Source organism: Pelodiscus sinensis, chromosome 17, assembly GCF_049634645.1.
Source record: "Pelodiscus sinensis isolate JC-2024 chromosome 17, ASM4963464v1, whole genome shotgun sequence".
NCBI lineage: Eukaryota > Metazoa > Chordata > Testudines > Trionychidae > Pelodiscus > Pelodiscus sinensis.
The window spans coordinates 3,058,678-3,079,228 of NC_134727.1; the positions used below are offsets into that span (position 1 = coordinate 3,058,678).

The window sequence follows — 20,551 nt, forward strand, 5'->3', positions numbered from 1 at the left end:
AATTGTCCCTTAGAATATGTGCTAAACAATTTGGACTAATTTATTCATTTAATCTTGTATTTAGTTGTGACACTGAACTTTTCCCAGAGAGCTCTGTACCTCAAAACTTGTCTCGCCAACAGAAGTTTGTCCAAAGAAATTGTTACTCCCTTTGTTTTGCTAATACCCTGGGACTAACACAGCTACAAGACTGCATACAAACACTGAGTCAAATGCAGAACACTTGTTGGGTATGACACACCGTGCAAATGTTGCCAAACTTCTAAAAAAGGCAGAACTCCGAGATCTCTGAGCCAGATATAATGCTTCAAGGATTTGCCCAGGATAGGGTTTACAGTATGGCTACGTCTACACTGGCATGATTTTCCGGAAATGCTTTTAACGGAAAAGTTTTCCGTTAAAAGCATTTTCGGAAAAGCGCGTCTAGATTGGCAGGACGCTTTTCCGGAAAAGCACTTTTTCCGGAAAAGCGTTCGTGGCCAATCTAGACACGCTTTTCCGCAAAAAAGCCCCGATCGTCATTTTCGTGATCGAGGTTTTTTTGTGGAAAACACTACTGTGCTGTGTACACTGGCCCTTTTCCGAAACAGTTTTCCGGAAAAAGACTTTTGCCCGAATGGGAGCAGCATAGTTTTTCCGGAAAAGCACTGATGATTTTACATTAGATCATCAGTGCTTTTCCGGAAATTCAAGTGGCCAGTGTAGACAGCTGGCAAGTTTTTCCGGAAAAGCGGCTGATTTTCTGGACTAACTTGCCAGTGTAAACACAGCCAATGTGTAGGGGTTAATCCTACACATCCATTTGTGATTAGTGCCTGTTTCTAACCCAGCGGCAAGTTGCCAGGTAACATACAGTTAGGCTATGTCTACACAGAGATACCAGAGGTATCTTGAAATAGCTATTCTGCATCTTGTGCCCATTATTTGGACATAATGGGTTTGCTGTTCCAACATCCCTGCAAACCTCATTCCACGAGGAGTAAGGGACGTTTTGGAATAGCGATGTATTTCCAAATGAGTAGTCTGTAGACAGTGCCAAATTTTGAAACTTGAAATAAGCTACATAATTTGCGTAGCTCAAATTGCATAGCTTATTTTAAGCTACAGGTACAGTGCAGACACACCCTTATACAGGCAGTCCCCGGGTTACATGGATCCGACTTACATCGGATCCCTACTTACAAACGGGGTGAGGCAACCCCGCACTAGCTGCTTCCCCCCAGCAGACCAGGGAGACGCGGAGCGGCTTTTCTCAGCAGACACCTCAGCTTGAGACTAAAGGACTGAGGGAAGTGAGGTGTGGGAGAATAAAACTGAGCTCTGGAGAAATGTTTGGCTAGAGTTTCCCCTACAATATGTACCAGTTCCGACTTACATACAAATTCAACTTAAGAACAAACCTACAGTCCCTATCTTGTATGTAACCCGGGGACTGCCTGTATGTGCAATTTCTCCTTTCTCTCAGGGTCAGGTGAAACTTGATAGGATAACAAGTCTTGTGGATAAGGGAGAAGCAGTGGACATGGTATACCTAGATTTTAGTAAGGCATTTGATATGGTTTCGCATGATATTCTTATCAATAATCTAGGCAAATACAACTTAGATGAGGCTTCTATAAGGTGGGTGCATAACTGGCTAGATAACCGTTCCCAGAGAGTAGTTATTAATGGTTCACAATCCTGCTGGAAAGGCATAACAAGTGGGGTTCCGCAGGGGTCTGTTTTGGGACCGGTTCTGTTCAATATCTTCATCAACGATTAAGATATCGGCATAGAGTATGCATATTAAGTTTGCAGATGATACTAAGCTTGGAGGGGTTGCAACTGCTTTGGAGGATAGGGTCATAATTCAAAATGATCTGGACAAATTAGAGAAATAGTCTGAGGTAAACAGGATGAAGTTTAATAAGGACAAATACAAGGTGCTACACTTAGGAAGGAACAATCAGTTTCATACATACAGAATGGGAACTGTCTAGGAAGGAGTACGGCAGAAAGGGATCTACGGGTTATAGTGGAGCACAAGCTAAATATGAGTCAACAGTGTGACGCTGTTGCAAAAAAAGCCAACATGATTCTAGGATGCATTGTGTTGTGATGCAGGTGTGTTGTGAGCAAGACATGAGAAGTCATTCTTCCGTTCTACTCTGCTCTGATTAGGCCTCAGTTGGAGTATTGTGTCCAGTTCTGGGTGCCACATTTCAGGAAAGATGTGGAGAAATTGAAGAAGGTTCAGAGAAGAGCAACAAGAATGATTAAATGTCTAGAGAACATGAGCTATGAAGGAAGATTGAAAGAATTGGGCTTGTTTAGTTTGGAAAAGAGAAGATTGAGAGGAGACTTGATGGCGGTTTTCAGGTATCTTAAAAGGGTGTCACAAGGAGGAGGGAGAAAACTTGTTCTTCCTGGCCTCCGAGGATAGAACAAGAAGCAATGGGCTTAAACTGCAGCAAGCGAGGTTTAGGTTGAACATTAGGGCTGCGTCTAGACTGGCAAGATTTTGCCCAAAAGCAATTGCTTTTGCGCAAAATCTTGCTGCCTGTCTACACTGGCCACGAGTATTTGTGCAAGAACACTGACTTTGTACTGTACAAAATCAGTGTTTCTTGCGCAAATACTCCGACACTCCTGCTCAGGGATAAGCCCTCTTGCGCAAGTATTCTTGCGCAAGAGGGCCAGTGTAGACAGACAAGTTAATTTCTTGCGCAAGAAAGCCTGACGGCTAAAATGGCCATCGGAGCTTTCTTGCACGAGAGAGCGTCTACACTGGCACGGATGCTTTTGCGCAAAAGCAAATCTTTTGCACAAAGGCACCTGCCAGTATAGACGCTCTCTTGCGCAAATACTTTTAACGGAAAAACTTTTCCCTTAAAAGTATTTGCGCAAAATCATGCCAGTCTAGACGCAGCCTAGGAAAAAGTTCCTAACTGTCAGGTTGGTTAAAAACTGGAATAAATTGTTTAGGGTGGTTGAGGAATCTCTATCTCTGGAGATATTTAAGAGTAAGTTAGATAAATGTCTATCAGGGATGATCTAGACAGTACTAGGTCCTGCCATGAGGGCAGGGACTGGACTCGATGACCTCTCGAGGTCCCTTCCAGTCCTAGTATTCTATGATTCTATGAAATTAACAGCAGTAGGAGTGCTTGCTTATGTCCTTTTGGGCTTCACACCCTTACTCATTGTTTGTATAGCTCTTAAAGTCTTCCGTGAGGTTGGGAGCCATATACTAGGTGCTGTGCTGACATATAGAAAGACAGACTCTCTGCCCCAAAAGTTTACATTCGTTAATCTGAATTTACTGCCGGCCTAAACGGGCAGCTCTGTCAAAAATAGTTGCTCACATCAACCCTGGAGCTTATTCCTTTGTCTTTCCATCACAGCTTATGACTGACCAAAAAAAAAAAAAAAAGGGGGGAGCGAGTTATGGGAAAGGACGATGTTCAGGTGTTATGGTCACTGTTGTATTATAAATGTGCAGGAAGTCAGCCTAGAAGATCATGAGGGTCCCTTCTGATGTGAAAGTCTATGAGTCTAATCCTTTGTAGTCTGAAACTGAAATCAATGCCCTTTGCCTTTTTAGCTATCATACCAGCACTATGACTTCTTCTTGTAGGATTGCTCGAGTGTGTGTGTATACATGAACATAGGTCCAGATTTTTTACATAGGGTTCTGCCTGCACACCTAAAGCTGGGCTTTGGAGTGGGCAGGTAGGTTATCAAGGTGTACAAAAGAAGGTGAACATACACAGCTGCTCTGTGGACTGTGTATTTCACCACTGAAGTCATTGGAAGTTCTGCCATTGACTTCCTTGAGAGCAGGTTGGAGCCCTTATTCATCAGTGCTCAGAAACTGGAGGCAAAGGAGATGGTACAGGGCTTTGCAAAAAGTGCTGAGAGCAGCTCAGACAAAGGCCATGGCAGAAAATGGGAATACCCCAGAAGTGTGTTAAAGGAGAGGGAAACGTTTCTGGCCGCTCATTTTAACTGCTAGAATGGCTTTAATGGGCTAAATTATACATTTCCAGGTTTAGGAGGCATAATTCTGTGGCATATAGCAACTTGTATTTTTTAACCGCAAAATGAGACATTTTGGATAATTTTACAGCTTTGTATTATAAAGATTATATCAAGCAAGCAATATTTTACCTGCAGCAGTAAAAAATCTAATTTGTCAAGCCTCAAGCTTATTGAACTTGTCAATAAAGCAGTGTACTAAGGAAAACCAATCATGACATTATTTAAGCAAATATAATGCTTGTGGAAAGCACTAATTTGTTTGAGAACCTGGAGAATAAAGTTTTCTACACACACAGCAGCTACGGCACATAAAGCAGTAATGCAAGATTCAGTTCTGTGGAGTTGTTGGCCTCTCCATCAAGAGCACCAATAACCATGAAGATGAGAGTAGCAGTTTTGTGAGAGATGTGCGTCCAATACCTGTGTGTTTGGTTTCATGTAGGCTTTCATCAAAGAGTCCAATCGTAGCTTTTGATGCTTGTCAATCAGGAATGGAACCAAACCAGTAACTATGAGCTGTGTCAAGCTCTTCCTGTTTGTATAGCGACACTTTCACAGCATGAATGGATGAGCATCATGAGAGAAGAAATAAAAGAGTAACCTTTCTGTGCTGGACTAGCTAGACGCAGAGGAGCACCAGGGTTAGAAATAGTGACTGACTAGGTAAGTGTTACTGTGACGTAGTGGGGGTACTTGCTGGGCTGTACCCAGCAAGACCCAGCAGGGAAAACCTCACTAGGCAGAGGTAATGCCAAACTTGTTGAACCAGTGGCCAGACACCCCCCATGGAGAGGAACAAAGGAAGGTGGATGCTGCCCTGGCTGGGGGGCAGGGCTGGAAGTTAGTGAGTTGGTTGCTGGCTGTCGGAGGGCATGGAGGAGAGCCTAGGGGAAGGGGCTGGAGTTTAGGGGCCCAGTCTCCCCCATCTCAAGGGGGCCTGAGGCATCCTAGCCCAGTTCCTGTAACCAGATTACATCTGTGCTGCGCTGTGCTGGAGGAGCAATAAACCACCCTCAATTCCACTGGCTGGTGCAGTCTGTTTGTGCCATTTCGGGGTGCAGGAGACGGGGAACCCCCAACGTGCCGTCACAGTTACTTTACAAACAATATCCTTAAAACTGCCGTGTCTAGGAGCTCTTAAAACCCACTAAATGGTCTCCAACCATTTTTAAGCATGAGATCACTTTTTGAATTTAAGTGCAATCCAGGATCTACCTCAGACCCAAACACCCTTGCCCCATCTCCTTCCCACCCCTTCTCTGAGGCCTTCCCCCTGCTTACTGCATCCTCCCTCCCCCTCCTCACTCACTTTTATCAGGCTGGGGGCAGGGGCTTGGGGTGCAGGAGGGGTTCAGGACTGGGGCTGGGGTTCAGAATGCAGGATCCAACTGGGCACCGCTTACCACAGATAGCTTCTGGGTGGTGGTGCAGGGGGCTAAGGCAGGCTCACCCCTACCTACACTGGCCCCGCAACACTCCCCAAAACAGCCAGCAAACTCTCTCCATACCTGCCCCTTCTGCTCTGTGGAGATGGGGTACAGGATGGAGGGAGGGGCACCCTGACATCAGCACCCCCTCCTCTTTTTCCCATGCCCTGCACAGCAAGCAGGGGGCTCCCGAGGTGAGGGGTACCTCCAAGGCAGAGGGCAGGAGCAGCATGGCAGTGCTGAGAGGGGCAGATGAAGGGCTGGCACTTGACAGCCTCCTGGCCAAACCTCTCAGGATCACCTGTCAACGGTTCCAAGATCTACCAGTAGATCCCGATCTCCTGGTTGGTGACCACTGCTCTAAATCAAACCTCTTACACACCTCCAGGCTTCTCCTCAAAGCTCTGAGTTACTCGTCACTTCTTCGACTAAATTAGATATTTAACATTCTTTCAGTTGTAGCGATCTAACATTTTCAGTGTCTATATTTCTTTCTTGGCCATCTTGGCACTGTAGAATGAGACTGTTCAGTTGCAACTCACCGTTGGATTTTCCTTTGGTTCTTACGCTGTTGTGCTTGGGCTCCTAGCACGGCAGGCAGGCAGGCAGGCTTCTCCCATTTTGGCTTTTCTTCTCTCGCTTTCGGAATGCTGAAGTTTTTGGTGGCGCTCACACCCTCTGAAGAAGACATCTGTGTCTGTTTGCTCGTGCGTGTGCAGGGGACGTCAAGCTTGGCTGGCCTTGTGACTTCCCCAGTTTTAAAGCAAATCCTGTGGTGAGCAAGGAGCAGAGGTCCCAGTTGCACGTGCTTAACCTGAAATTGGTGGGACTTAACGTTCAGTCATGATGCAAGGGCTAGCCTAGTGGCTTTCAAACTGTGGGTCTCAACCCAGGACTGGGTGGTGGAGTGTCGGGCGCTGGATCTCGCTGCTGGAGGGGGATCAGGTGAGCAGTGGGGGCTAAGGCAGCTCCTAGCTTGTCCTGGCCCTGCAGACTGCGCTGCGCCCCAGAAGTACCCGGCAGCAAGCCCAGCTCCTAGGTGGGAGAGCGCACAAAGCTTTTCTCACTGCCTCTGCCCTGAGCACTAGCTCCGCACTCCCATTGGCTGGGAACCTGCTGCTGGCTGCTTCTGGGGGCAGCATGGTCTGCAGGGCCAGGAGGAGCAGGAAGCTGCCTTTGCCCCCCTCCTCTTCCACTGCATCACTGTCCGGGAGTGGCTCAAGGTAAGCCCCTCCTGCCCCAGCCCTGACCCCCCCCACCAAAGTTGGAGCCCCCTCCTGTACCCCAAAGCTCTCATCCCCAGCCCCACCCCGGAGTCCGCACTACAGTCAGATTGGTAGGTCGCAACATCACCAATTTTCTTCAACTGGGTCAAGAGAAAAGACAGTTTGAAAACTGCTGATCGAGTTGACTGAATGGAAAGAACATCTCTGTCCTGATTACTGATGTTCAGCCTAACATTGCAGCCATTCATTCTGACGGAAAACAATGTGTGTTCAAACAAGCACCCGTGCGAGGCCGTGGGGGCTTCTGCCACTATGTAGGAACGCAATCAACAAAAGCAGAACCACAGCTGCTGCACGCTGCCAAGCCAAAAATAACCAAGCACAGCAAAATCAAGCCTGACAATACCGCCCATCTCTTGCAAACAAGAGCCTCTGTCCCAGCCCTCTTGCCTCCAAAAGCCTGGGCAAAGAGACATTCCTGGCAGACAGCCGGGAAAGTCACCAGATCCAGGCCGGAGTAAATTCTGGGCGGAAGGCCCTTCAGAGAGGATGCCTAGACAACATCTTTCATTCTTGTTTAGCCCCAGGGGGTTCCAACATCTCTGCTGAATATTGGCAGTGGGGCACAGAAGGAAGGAAGGTCCCTCAGAAGACAGCTCTGAAGTCAGTTAAAGCCAACGTACTGCATTCCACGCAGACGCCAAAAGGCAGGCGAACAGAGCTCTCCAGCCATCCCTGTCGCGGCCAGCCCCTGGTGACCCACACTGCCCGCCTCGCTCAGATGGCTTCATAGTCACAAACATATCCCAGACTGTGTATCTTTCACTACACTGTGTATTTATTCCCCTCTTCCATAGGATACCAGGCAACTCAGGCCTCCTCCAATGGCAGGCTCCATGGGAGTGAGAACAGTTTGGATAATGGGGGTGCTGAAAGCCATTGAACAAAACTAAGTTCTGCATATGATGGAAACCGCTTCAAATTACGGGGCTACCACATCCCTGGCACCCCTAGTTCCAGCACCTGTGGTGGGCTTTCCTGCAGCTCTCTCCCTCCCTCCCCTCCCCCCCCCGATTACCCTCTAAGCTTCTTCTGAAATACCCCTTGCTTCCTGTTTCATCCTCTTAGATTCCCTGGGATCGGCTGGCTCTCACCATCCAGTTTTTAAGTTCTCAGCACTCTTGTGCTTGTTTACACTTGATCAGTTACAGCTGCAGGACAGCATGGGATTTCCCCTGGTGTGACTCGGAATGGTGGAGATGATGGGAACGGGTAAGAGGAATGAAAGCATTGCCATGGTATCTCAACAGCTCGCCGTCTTTCATTGAATCGTGTCCCCCCTTTCTCCTCCACTCAAGCTCAGCTGAAGAAGTGGGTTCTGCCCTGTGACGGACCAGGCCGGGTCTGGGCACAGCTAAGGGCATCCGCTCAAGGTGAAATGCTCAAAACCAGGGCTACTTACAGCCCTTAACTGGAGACCTTTCCCAAACAGGCCGCAAACCAGTCACCCAGAGCGCTTCAGCTGCCAATCCGGACAGCAGAAAGCCTCACGAGCAAAACCCCTCAGGGACCCCAGCTCCCCGTGTGCCACAATCAGCCCCAGGCCTACACACAGGGGAGGGGTTATAGGACCCAATCCCACCTACCCTGAACTGGTTCTCCTGGTCCCAAAGAACCAGCCACAAATCCCTGGTCAATTTACACTTTAGATCTTACCCACAAGATCATTCTGGGCCAACCCTTTAGAATCTAAAACCTAAAGGTTTATTAACGAAAGAAAAGGCTGAGAGTAAGATTGCTAAGGAGAATACATGACGTACATCAATCAGCAAGTTCTTGATGAAGGCTCTTCGCAGAGATGTTACAAACTACTAGCTTAGAAGTCTCTGGCGTACATCCTATGTCAGGGTGGGTCAGCAGTCCTGCCTGGCTCTCTGTCCCCAGCTAGGCTGCATCTGGGATCAGTAGCAAGATTGGAGACAAAATGGAGTCTGCCTCGTGGCACTTATATATCTCTGGTGTCTCCCAAACGGGAGCGGGTCACATGATGGCATGATTCACATGCTAGCAGCCATGAGCTACTGACTGGTTTGCAGGTTTCCGAAGCATTCCTCAGATGTGTATTGGGCCACCCTAAGGCTGTGTCTAAACTACATGGCTCCATCGATGGAGTCATGTAGATGAGGGTTGTAGGTAAAGGGAAATGAAGCCGCGATTTAAATAATCGCGGCTTCATTTAAATTTACATGGCTGCCGCGCTGAGCCGACAAACAGCTGATCAGCTGTTTGTCGGCTCAGCGCGCTAGTCTGACGCTCCCACGCCAACTTGAAAGCCCTTTATCGACATCCCCGTTATGCCTCGTAGGATGAGGTTTACCGGAGATGTTGATAAAAGGCTTTCATTTCGACAGGGGAGTGACAGGATCAGCTGTTTGTCGGCTCAGCGCGGCAGCCATGTAAATTTAAATGAAGTCGCGATTATTTAAATCTCGGCTTCATTTCCCTTTGCCAAAAAAACAAATCTACATGGTTCCGTCGACGGAGCCATGTAGTTTAGACGTACCCTAAGAATCCTGGTCCCTGCAGCCGTGCTAATTAGCATAGTCATTGACTAAACAATCCTTTACAACAGGCAGTCCAGGTCCATTGCTCCCTCCCAGGCAGAGAACATTCACCGTACAAGCACCGAGTCCATATTCATCACTCCACATACAGACATCACACAAGTACGCAAGTAGCACACATAGAATCAGTAGAACATTCGCTTTCATTTGACACCTCACATGGCCCACTTTGTATAGACTTTGGGGCAAACACCCTGTGGGCGCAGCAGCGATCTGGCTGCTCCCCTTAAAATCCAATAACGCGACATGCCCAAGAACGCTCATGATACTGTATATATTTGTCACTTTTTAAGGTGACATAGGACTACTCATCGTTTTTAAAGCTACAGACTAACAGGGCTACCCCTCGGAGAGTCTTTAATGTGTTTGTCCTCGCAATGACCTTGTGAAGTACCGAGTAGGGATGTAATAGTGTAGTTGATTAACTGATTAACCGATAAACAAAAGCGTGTAGATTAATGCTAGAGACTACACACATTTCCCTTCCCTCCCCCCCAGTACATTTTTTAGCAGGCTGGCCAGCAACCCGGCTCAGTTGTGGCTTGCGCCAGGTCCAGAACCTACCCCTGCTGTGGCTCTGTATTTAAAGTGTATTAGGAGTCAGGCGGGCAGGCATCCTGGCTCAGTTCCAGCTCTCGCTGTATCAGAGGCAGCAGCACTGGGCGATAGGCAGCTGGCCCACAAGGGGAGCTGGCATTTAAACTGGCTCCCCTTGTGGACCCGCTCCCGCCAGGCACCCACACTGCTGCCTCTGATACAGTGGCTGGTGGCCCTGCCCCTGGGGACCATAGAATAGTCGACTAACCGATAAGGACAGCAGCCCAGCTAAAAGCACTCCAGTGGCAAACGCACTTTAGAGGGGCCAGACACCAGGCAAGACCCTCTAACCTGGAGAAGGGAAATGTTAATTTTAAAACAGTGGGTAACCCATGTTAACTTTACCTCGCCACCAGGGCCGGCTCGAGCCATTCCTGTGTCCCGGGCAGCAGGCGCGTGACGCATGCACAGCTCTGCCCCCGGGCGCATGCGTGGCCCCGCCCCCTGGTGCACTGCGCACCTTACAGCTGCCATCATGCGCCCCCCATAGGTTGGCGCCCAGGCAACTGCCTGGCTAGCTCCCCCCTTAATCCGGCCCTGCTCGCCACACACAGGCTGTGCACATAACCCAGCAGTTGTGCAATGAGGGTTTGCTAACAATCCGGTTGTAAAATCAATCCCTTTCTAGTGTTACTCCCTGCAGCGTTTCACCATGAAATTAGCACAACAAACCAGATGAATTCCCGGAGTCAGTGGAGTTATTCAGCGATGCATTTGCCCCAGTCTGCTGGGATTGGCAAAGACAGCAAGCTCTAGAGAATATTGCAGGCTTAGTGCCTTCAGGGAGAAAGTCATGTTTTCCCTTCCCAAAACCACAGATCACATTTTTCTCACCCCAGCCCTTCAGCTTACCAACTTCAGAATGTGGGATAAAGTTCTGACAGTGCTTCCCTCCTCCTCCCCCCGCCCCGGCAGAAGGAGCTGGTAGCAGCTAAACCGATACCGTGACTTGGTAAGTGTCACCTGAGCTGATTGCTGAGCTATAGTAGCCAGTAGCCAGCTGTTCTCCTGATGCCTTTAGTCCCACCCAAGTTCCCACAATGATGTTCTCGAAATTTTTCATGGGCGATCAAGTTTCGGGTGAATGTCCAATTAACTCCTCTGCTTCTGTGCATTTGGGTCCATGGAAACCTTGTTCTCATCCCTTACTTGCTGCTGCCTTTCACCCCTTTCTCTAGCCTTCATTCCACGTTGCCATTAGCACGTGGGTCTTAGCACCTCTTTTTTCCCCTCCACTGAAATCAGATCAAGAAGGCCATGTTGTTGCGTGCTCTGTTCCTTTCAGATAAAGCATTCAGGCTTGCCTTGCGTCCCACAAATTCCCCAGCGGCTGCTTTGGAGGAGACAAAAGAAGGCAATGAGCTCTCTTGTGCTCAGTGAACAATTGAATTCCCTTGGGGGAAGAAAGGTGTGATCCAGTCTCAAAAGCACCTTATCTTTGTGTAAGATGCAGCAGGACGGATCAACAGAGAGCACTCCTCACTCTGGCACCCCTCTTGCAGAAGCGATAGTGCTCCAAAAGGTTATTTGGAGACAATGAAACTGATTTCATGGGTTCAGAGGGCATCGGCATGAAAGCACTGAGCAGAATGTTCAAATCCCCAGACCAAGCAATATGTGCTTTTAGGAGGGCGGGGTAGCTGACATGCTGTAATGAAGCAACGTGAGTCCTCATAGTGGGGAATGGAAGATTTTCTGCATATACTCAGAACTGAAGACAGTGCAGAAATGTGTGTTTTGAAGGTATTAGCCTGCAAACTGATATCGATCGAAGTCATCTTGTACAAACTCCAGAATATGAGATTTTGGCTACCTGATGCTGAATGGGTCTGTCTCTGTACCAGATCATGAAATAAGTCCTGTTGTGGTTGTTTATTCCTTGCTGCTAATGGAGTTCCAGTGAGACCAGACGAGTAACTCCTTTCATTTTAGAAACCTCCTTTCAAACGCCAAGCTGCGAAGTTTCACTTGCTTAGATCCCCTTGAGAAACTGGGCCCTGAGATACAGACCAGGAATTGGATTTGGGAACATTTTAATGAAGTTGATAGACCAATGTCTACTGGCCATTGAAGGGGCAACTAAGACCACTTCTGATTTCTCCTTGGTGAGCGCTGAAGGAAAAGCCTAAAGCAGGTCCTTTGGCTATTTCAGCAACAGGGCATTTGTACCTAGTGCTCTTGGCTCCGTTTAGCTTGCAAAGTATTGATGAATCTGGTTTGCCCTGGATGCAAACCTGGATCCATGATCACTTGCTGGGTTCAGTTGTTGAAGAGCTTACTTTATTCCCCCCAGCTCTAGGAAATATTTTTCCCTTCAAAGAGGGTCCATTTGTACTACCAGCTTCTCAGAGAATGTGCCCCATCTTTCCAGGTAAACTTCTCTGGCTCTGTTCCATCTGTGCCACCCCTTCCCTGGAGTTTCTCTGGCCTCATCCAGCAAACCAGGGTCCTCAATTCAAATGATGGAACATTCACATTTCCGACACGGAAAAATCAGAAGATGGTGGGGAAGAGACAGCAGAAACCTCTGAAGTCCCAAGTGCATTCTTGTCCAAGTCTCTATGCCTCTGCAGGACATGGACAGCCTTAGGACACTCATGACAGTGCCTATCCAATGACCTGGGACACCTCTGCGGGCAGGTAATTGTTTTGATCTCGTCCCATCTTTCAGATGACACATTTTGTGGGTCTCTGTGTCTGTCAAGGAGCTTCAGGAGGTAGCCGAGTTAGTCTGTTAGGGGTATGTCTAGACTACATCCCTCTGTCACCAGAGGGATGTAAATTAGACACACCGAAATTGCCAATGAAGCGGGGAATAAAAATGGCCGCCGCTTCTTGCTGATGCGGAAAGCCTTTTCCGACCGATCCTGTAAACCTCATTGCACGAAGTATAAGGGATCGGTCGCAAAAGGCTTTCCTTGTCGACTGACACCTGTCTAGACTGCCTCTTTTTGCCAGCAAAGTGCTGTGTCAGCAAAAAGCGGCGGCCATTTTTATTCTAATGAAGCATGAGATATTTAAATCCCCACTTCATTAGCAATTTCAGTATGTCTAATTTACATCCCCCTGGTGACAGAGGGATGTAGTCTAGACATACCCTTACAGAAAAAAACAACAAATGGTCTGGTAGCACTTTATACACTAACAAAACATGTGATGGTATCATGAGCTTTCGTGGATGCAGTCCACTTCTTCAGATGATCGGAGTTATGAGTTTGGGATATGAAAACTCAAAATAAATAGGAGAGGGGAAGGGAAGGGGAGAGAGAAAAAAAGGGAGGGGGGTGAGAGACAGAGCATCATTAAGTACCTGGAGAATGGGTACTTAAACCTAAGCAGACAAAAATCAAAGTCAATAGATTCCCAAGACAGGAAGGGATTGTATCTGTCAACAGTCCTGATGAATAGGCTCTGAGTTGAGGCAATTCTTTCCAAAATGTACTGTAAATCCTAGGCTGTTGCAAGTTTTTAATCATTCACTGGGTCATTTGTCTGGACCCCTCTTCCGACTAGAATGCGTTTCAGGACAGGATATACTTGTAACCCTTCCTGCCTCAGAAAAGTAAGTCACCAAAGCAACAAGAACTATTGGGAACATTTGAGGTGCAGATGACAGTCTGACAGACTGTACAGAACATTATCAGTCCCATGAGTGAATCAAAATGTCCTTTGGCTGGTGAATTGCTACATGAAGATAGGCATCCTTCAAAGACCATTGACGTAAGATTGCTACTGCTACGGCTTGAAGTTCTTCATCTTAAATCAGTCCTCTCTATGAACTTATTCAGGGAGTTTTAAGTCTTCCCTAGTCACGTGGGTACCAGAAACAAGACTGAATAGTGGCTTCTGAACATTTCCACCTTAAGAACTCCATTGTGCTGTTTCACAAAATAGGATCTATGGCCTTTAGCATATTTTGCCTCTTTTGTAGATTTGAAGATTGTAGAGAAAGGGGGAAAAATCACAATCTTTGAAAATCCTGTGATATGCTTTTGTTGAACCACATCTAGGACCCCTCTGTCTGACGCGAAGGAAGGCCATTGGTCCTTGAATTTTATAGTCTCCCCTCAATGTGTTATGTGTTGGAATTTTCCTGGCTGTAGTCAAGAATGGTTTCTAGTGTTGGGTTTTGCTTAGCAGGAAACTGGTCTCTCCCCAGCTTGGAGATGTTCCATTTGCTTTGGCTGAAGTCTTGCCTTATGGACTTTGAGGAGTAGCCATAAAAAGTTTATCTTAGACATGTAGTAAGGGGCAACACTCCCACTTCCTGGATTTGGAGTTAGAAATACTCTGTAAGATCTTTTTGATTTATCTGAAGATTCCACCACAGATTTGTCTAACAGCTCCCAAAATGAGTGATATTCTGAATATTTCAAAGCTGCTAACATGATTTTGGCCTGTATCTCGCCCCTCCAGGCTCCGAACCAGACGTGCAGTTTGCTCTCCACACTGGAACCCGTGGACATCAAAGCATTCCTGGCTGCATTCAGGATGAATGCTGAAACTATAGCGATTGTTTTTAACGCTGATTCTAACCACGATGATTTCTTAGCCATTTTTAGTCAATCGGGCTGCCCAGTTGTTAGGCCAGGCTAGTACAGTTCTTGCAAAACATGTTGCAAAACCCTCAGCAGAAGATGCCGTCTCAGACATACAGTACAGAGAAAGTTCCATTCTGCTTCTGCGATCATTGGATTCTTCGGGAGGCAAAATCCCCTTCCATTAGACAGCCGTGTCTCTCACTAATTAAAATGCAAGTGTCCTGGCCACTTTGGGATGAGAACCAATATCTACTTTGCCGTGGTGCATTTAGCAGAATTGTTGTGTATGCCTTGTCAAGCACATCGGCGTTGCCTGTGCTCCCCATTCAGCCTTAATTACCTTTTCCAAAAAGGCATGTAGGGGAATGTGGGGTTCTAATTTTGAAACATTTGAAAAATACATTTTTGTCACATATATCAACCCAATTCTTTCCTCCCTTGCAATATTTTCTAATGGGCTCATCTGATGGAAACCCCAAGTATCCGCTCCCTTCTCATTACATCGTCTCAAAAGATTCATTTGGGAACGGAACCGCTTGCTTTGCTTAATTCATTCTTGATCAACATGTCATTCAGACTCTGAGACTGAGATCTCTGGGGAAAGTCAGGATCTTCTTCTTGACTTTTTTTTTCCTCTCGTGGAACATGACTGAGCAGATTGGGTAGCCTTTTTCCCTGGTGGTGGCCATGAAGACAAGGATGAACATACATTTGTTGAAGAACCAGACCCATAAACAACTCTGTGTCTCTTTATGCTTTTTATTTCAGAGTATAAAACCTCACCAGCAGACCTTTCAGCTCTGGCACCCACTGGAGAGGAAACAGAGGAACAGACCAGTTTTCTCCTTAAGTTTGAGGTAAAGTCCTCTACCAATTCATTTTCCCTCTTTTAATTTCCCTCCTTAAGACAGGTGGGAATTGGGAACCTGAGTCGTGAGGCGTTCTTCTGCTAACTGACAGTTTTTTCAGCTTTGCTCCTTTGAGATAGGGTCGAAAGCTGCAGTGTTCCTTGCAGGCCACTACCCAGGGTTCACAAGATGGTGGCCGCTGATGTAAAGGCACCCTTCACACCAAATCCAAGAGCTCCCTCGTTGAGAGAATTTCTTCCTCAGGGAAGAGTCCCTTCTTCTCCCCTCCATGCACAATTCCTGACTTCCCTTGGGACTATAGACCAGCCAAGTTGCCCAGTGAGGGAAAGGAGAGGGAAATGATGAGATTGGAGGGCGCAAGTTCCCAATGGTATTAGGGCCTGCTCCTTAATCTGCCTTGAGGAGGCAGCCATCCCCTCTGGTTACCCTGTGAACGGTTTCCTCACATTGGGCCGCTGGTCTTTGACATAACTGCCTCTGGCCCGCAACGGGCTCTTTTCAGCTTCCCGCTCTCCCTCATGACATTGGCAGCTCACTGATGAGGAACTAGCTCCTGGATCAAGGTAGAGCAGCCAAAGCGAAACCTTTCCAACCCAATGGATGAGGCACAAGCCATGCCTGCTCCCTCTGGAGAGACACGGCCTCCGTCTCCTGTGTGGACCTTTCTCCGCCCTCCTCCTCTCCTCTTACCTGAGCAGTCAGTGAGGGGTAAGCTGAGGGGGGCAGATCGCTGAGGTGCTGGGGTCATTTCATGCAGGAGACAAACACCCCTTCAGGGCGTTGGGCTGGCTGGTTTTGTTACGAGTTTTCTCTGGTGCCGGATTCCACTTCCCTGCAATAGCTACAGGAGGCAGAAAACAGGGCGGGGGTCCAAAAGATGGGAGCTAGTCTCTTGTGAGCTGTCCAGTGAACTCTGATTCTGCCTAGGGTCGCCAGGTGTTCAGTTTTGAACCAGACAGTCCGGTATTTGAGAGCTCCCTCCAGGAAACAAATTAAGAAAATACCGGACATGTAAAATATCCGGTATTTTCTAATTAGGTCAGTTTTATTATTATTAGGAGTATCAGTACCTAGTTGCAAACTGCCTGGCTGGTCAACACACTCACACTGCTTGAGTGTGTCTACAGCCAGGCAGTACGCAACTACACGAGGGGGCGCAGGGGCGGGGCCGGGGCAGGATGGAATCCCTGGGGCCGGACTCACATGTGCTTTTCCGGGACCGTGCGCAGGACGGGCAGCGACCTGGGATCTGCATGCACCCAGGCCAGCCCCGCACCCCACCAGCCAATTCTCTCTCCCCACTACCCACCCCAGCCAGCCCCACTTCCCCCAAACATCTCCCGGCCAGCCCCGCTTCCCATCAGCCAGTTCCCCCACCCATCCGATTTCCCGTGGCCAGCCCCGCTCCGCCAGCCCCGCCCTGCTTCCCGCCGGCCGGTTCTCCCCCGCCCCCTCCTCCTGATATCCCCCAGCCAGCTCTGCTCCCCCTGACCCTCTCTCGGCCAGACCTGCTTCCCTCCAGCCAGTGGCCGTGGCCAGCCCCGCTGCCCCCGACCCCCTTCCCCATGTCAGCCCTGCTTCCCACCAGCTGGTTCCCCCCTCTCCAGCCCCCCCCCCCCCACATTGTCCCAGCCAGCCCTGCTCCCCTCCTGGCTGGTGCCCCCTCTCTCCCCCCCATAGATCAAGTGTGTCCAGTATGTTTTTGAAGCCACCTGGTAACCCTAATTCTGCTCTGTACCTCCACAAACAGGCGACTTCCCTGCACTGAGGCTCTGTGGACCTGGCTGCGCCAGAGAAAGGCCGTATTCAAAATGGCCAGGGGAAGACGAGCACAATACGCTGTGGACTTATTGGCCAAGATGGTCCTCTCTCTTCCCTCCAGAAGTGGGATGAAGGGGATTTGCTGAGCGGGGGAAGAGACCAGCTAGAGTGAGAACCAAACTTGAGAGCACTTTTCCTGCCTGGAATTCTGCTCCTCTGCAGAGAAAGCGCAGAAGAAGTCAGTAGGGCCCTGCAGTGATCGAGAGGTAGGTGCGTTCACACTGCCCTGGGGAGCAGCACCTTGTGTACTTGGCCTGAGCACACAGTATGCACGTGCACCTCGCGTAAACTGAGACCCCCGACCAAATGTCTTTTGCTGCGGTCTCCGGGAAGGGTGGATTTCCGAGCAAAAGAGCTGGGATTTCAGGGGCATCCTGCGACCCGGCACCTGCATGAGCTTGGCCTTGTGCTGAAGGAAACCCAGCATCCACATCCAGACCTACTCCTGTATCCTCCCCTCCTTCAGCTCACCTGTGCACCAGTGGTGGGGGGGACCGTAACATGCCTATATCCCCAGATATAAAAAGAATGAGCTTCTCAATCCAGTGAGCAAAAGCCGGTCTTTCTGGCCCTATGCAACCTGCAGGGCCATTGTTCGAATGCTAAAAAGAGAGACTCCCTGATAAGACACAATTGGAAAAAGTTACCTCTGTTCTGTGCACACATGAGGTGATCAGCTTCAAAGCCAACGCACAGAACAATAGGTGTGAAACAGCAGGGAAAGGGGAGCTAAGGGTTAGCTGGAAGAACCTGCTCTCTCTCTCTCCCTCTCCCTCAGAGATAGGCAGCAAAGCAGTTTGCATTTCCTTCAAAAGCCAGGCGTTGACAGGATTTAACTTGGCGCTGTAACTGCTTTAAGTTTTATGTCATTAGAGGTATGAGACAAAATCAAATGCAACGGCTCTCAAAACAGCCTCTCTCTTTTTTCCTAGCCGCCTCCTCTGTGTGTCGTCTTTGTGTGTATTCCAAGACCTATTTGCTGCCCAGTCTTGCTGTGCTAAGCCGGAACAATCCTTCACTAAGTATTTATACAGTACCTTGCACAACAGGGCCACAATATACATGTAGAATAAGAATAGGGAGGTCTCCCTACTTTTTACTCCTGTTACATTCTGGAAAGCCAACAGAGTTGGAGTCTATTCTGGTTCTTGCATCATCAATAGAATTGTTAACTACAGAAAGTTCCTCTGTGCAATCTGCAGGATTCGGATTTCAGAGCCAGAAAAAACCACCCTGATTTGACTCTCAGCTCCTGAAGAGAGGGGGTTTGCAGGGTCAGCAATTAGGGGTGCCATTTCGTTTGCTTGGGAACGAAACAAATTCAATTTAGAGACACTGAAACTTGGTGAGCTTGGCGCTCCATGCGGCCATTATTACTGTCACTTTTCAGAGCAGGCCAGTAAGTCACAAGTCAAAACCATCATAAACCAATAATAATATTTCTCTATCTTATTTACTACATATTTTAGAGAGTGCGTGCATCTGTGTATCCATCCATCTGAGAGTCCATTTCTTCAAGAACTTCTCCTAAATGGTACGAGCTAGATTCACCACATTTGGCAGGCAGCTTCCTCTTATTCTAACTTAAAGCAAGGGCAGGGTTTGGCTGTGCCAGGACACTGGGACGTGCCTGGAATTTGATTGTTTCTCATAAAATGGAAAGGGGAGGATTTGATGGGAGGGACGGTTATACTTTAGAATGACCACTGGGGGCAGCAAGGGGCCAGAGATGGGGACTGGGACAGCTATAATCCCACTGGGCCAGCAGAGGGCAGGGGTGGAGTAAGGGACAGTTATCTGCTCTACGTTTCAGAGAGTTTTTCTGTTTGTTTCTCTGCACCCCTCCTCCAGCTTCCACGGCCATGGAGAGGCATTTCTCACCTGGCCCCCCGCTACTGTGGTGAGAAGGGGCTGGGACTATCCTCTCTCCCCGGAACAGCCTGAAAACGGAACCCCTCCTCTCCTGCCGCACCCCAGAACAATGATTTACATGAAAAAAACCAAAACGTTTTTGAGCTGAGGACCTGAGCGGCGCTGGGTACATCTTCCAGTATCTGTACATCAGTACATCTTCTAGGCTGTCTGGCTGATTTCTATGTCATGAGCCCACTTCTCTTCTCGTTTCATTGGCTGTGTGTTCAGTTGACGCTGAGCACTTGGCTGGTGACGGTAGGGATGTGGAGAAGCCTTTTTTGTTATTCTGATAGCTGCAGTGATGTGGAGAGAGCAACATTTGTCGTCTCTCCTCATCTCAAGGGGAAAGATGATTGCAGCTCGGTAAGAACATGCTAGTAGGGTGAAGTGAGGATGGCAACTTGCTTTAGTAGATTTAGACTCATTTGATTTTTATACAGTATGTGAAATGCCCGAACAGTTGTGAATAGAAATAACGAAGACCGTCATGGCCAAATTACCTGCTCAAAAATGGAGCTAGAAATCAGGTAGGGCCAAGGCCACATGGTCTGGCAGGACATTGATTGTACAGGAATCGGGCACATGACCCTACTAGATGTTCCTTCCAAAGTGCTGCAGAGAGGCAACAAAGTATCAGGGACCCTGCCAGTGTGCCCAGGTGGAAAATGCCTTCCAGACGTCAAACCTGGCGATCGATTTCACTCTAGGAATGTTAGCAAAGCTTTCTAGAACATGGCTCTCGCATTGGTCCATCTACGCCAGCAGCTCATCCCCAACACCTGAATCTGGCCAATGTCTGAAGCTTCAGACAAAGGTAAAAACTCCAGAATAGTGCCCACTATACAGGAGTGGGAGGGGGAGAAATTCCTCCCTGGCTCCCCGGCACAATTTTTAAAACACATTGAATTACTGTATATTCCAGTTATTTTTTACCTCTATGTCCTTAACTACTTGCTCTTTCTAAATGTGTCCCAAGACCTTGCATACAACTGAGGTCAAACTAAAAGGCTTGTAAGTCTCAGAGGGGTAGCCGTGTAACTCAAACAACTTAAAAAGCAACGAGTGGTCCCGTTGCAGCTTGGAGATGAAACACAGAATACAGATGGTATCATGAGCTTTCGTGGGCACAACCCATTTCCTCAGAGTAAGGGGCCCAGGGGTACAAATATATAACAGAAAAAGTGGGGAGAGGAGGAGGGAAAAAGAGAAAAAAAGACCTGTCAGTTAAAGTGTCCCTGCTAAATGAGGCTAGTAGAGTGGGCTGTACTAATCCTTAGCTTTTGATGTCATTTGGGTGTTGAATATAAGGGCCATCCAAGAAATATCTTTGTTCAGTCCCTGGGTAAACGTGTCACATTTGCATATGAAGGCCAGTTCCGTAGTCCCTCTCTCCGGTTGGTTCCTGAAATTACTTTGTAAGAGGATAGCCACTTTTAAATCCATTAATGAGTGCCGGGGCAGGTTAAAATGTTCCCCAACAGGTTTCTGCGTGATTGATTTCCACCTCGGATG

The 20,551-nt window shown here is 48.2% G+C and overlaps 1 long non-coding RNA gene across 4 annotated transcripts; it reads left to right on the forward strand.

Annotated features, from left to right (window-relative positions):
- Window positions 1-4,348: 4,348 nt before the first annotated feature.
- Window positions 4,349-19,141, forward strand: LOC112547168 (uncharacterized). Of its 4 annotated transcripts, XR_012896293.1 has the most exons (6): window positions 4,349-4,683; window positions 15,204-15,292; window positions 17,055-17,331; window positions 18,058-18,147; window positions 18,595-18,659; window positions 18,977-19,141. It is a non-coding gene; the product is annotated as an uncharacterized LOC112547168 (long non-coding RNA). The 4 variants fall into 4 exon arrangements; XR_012896292.1 differs by having other exon boundaries at window positions 18,058-18,659; XR_012896291.1 differs by having other exon boundaries at window positions 18,595-19,141.
- The last annotated feature ends 1,410 nt before the right edge of the window (window positions 19,142-20,551 follow it).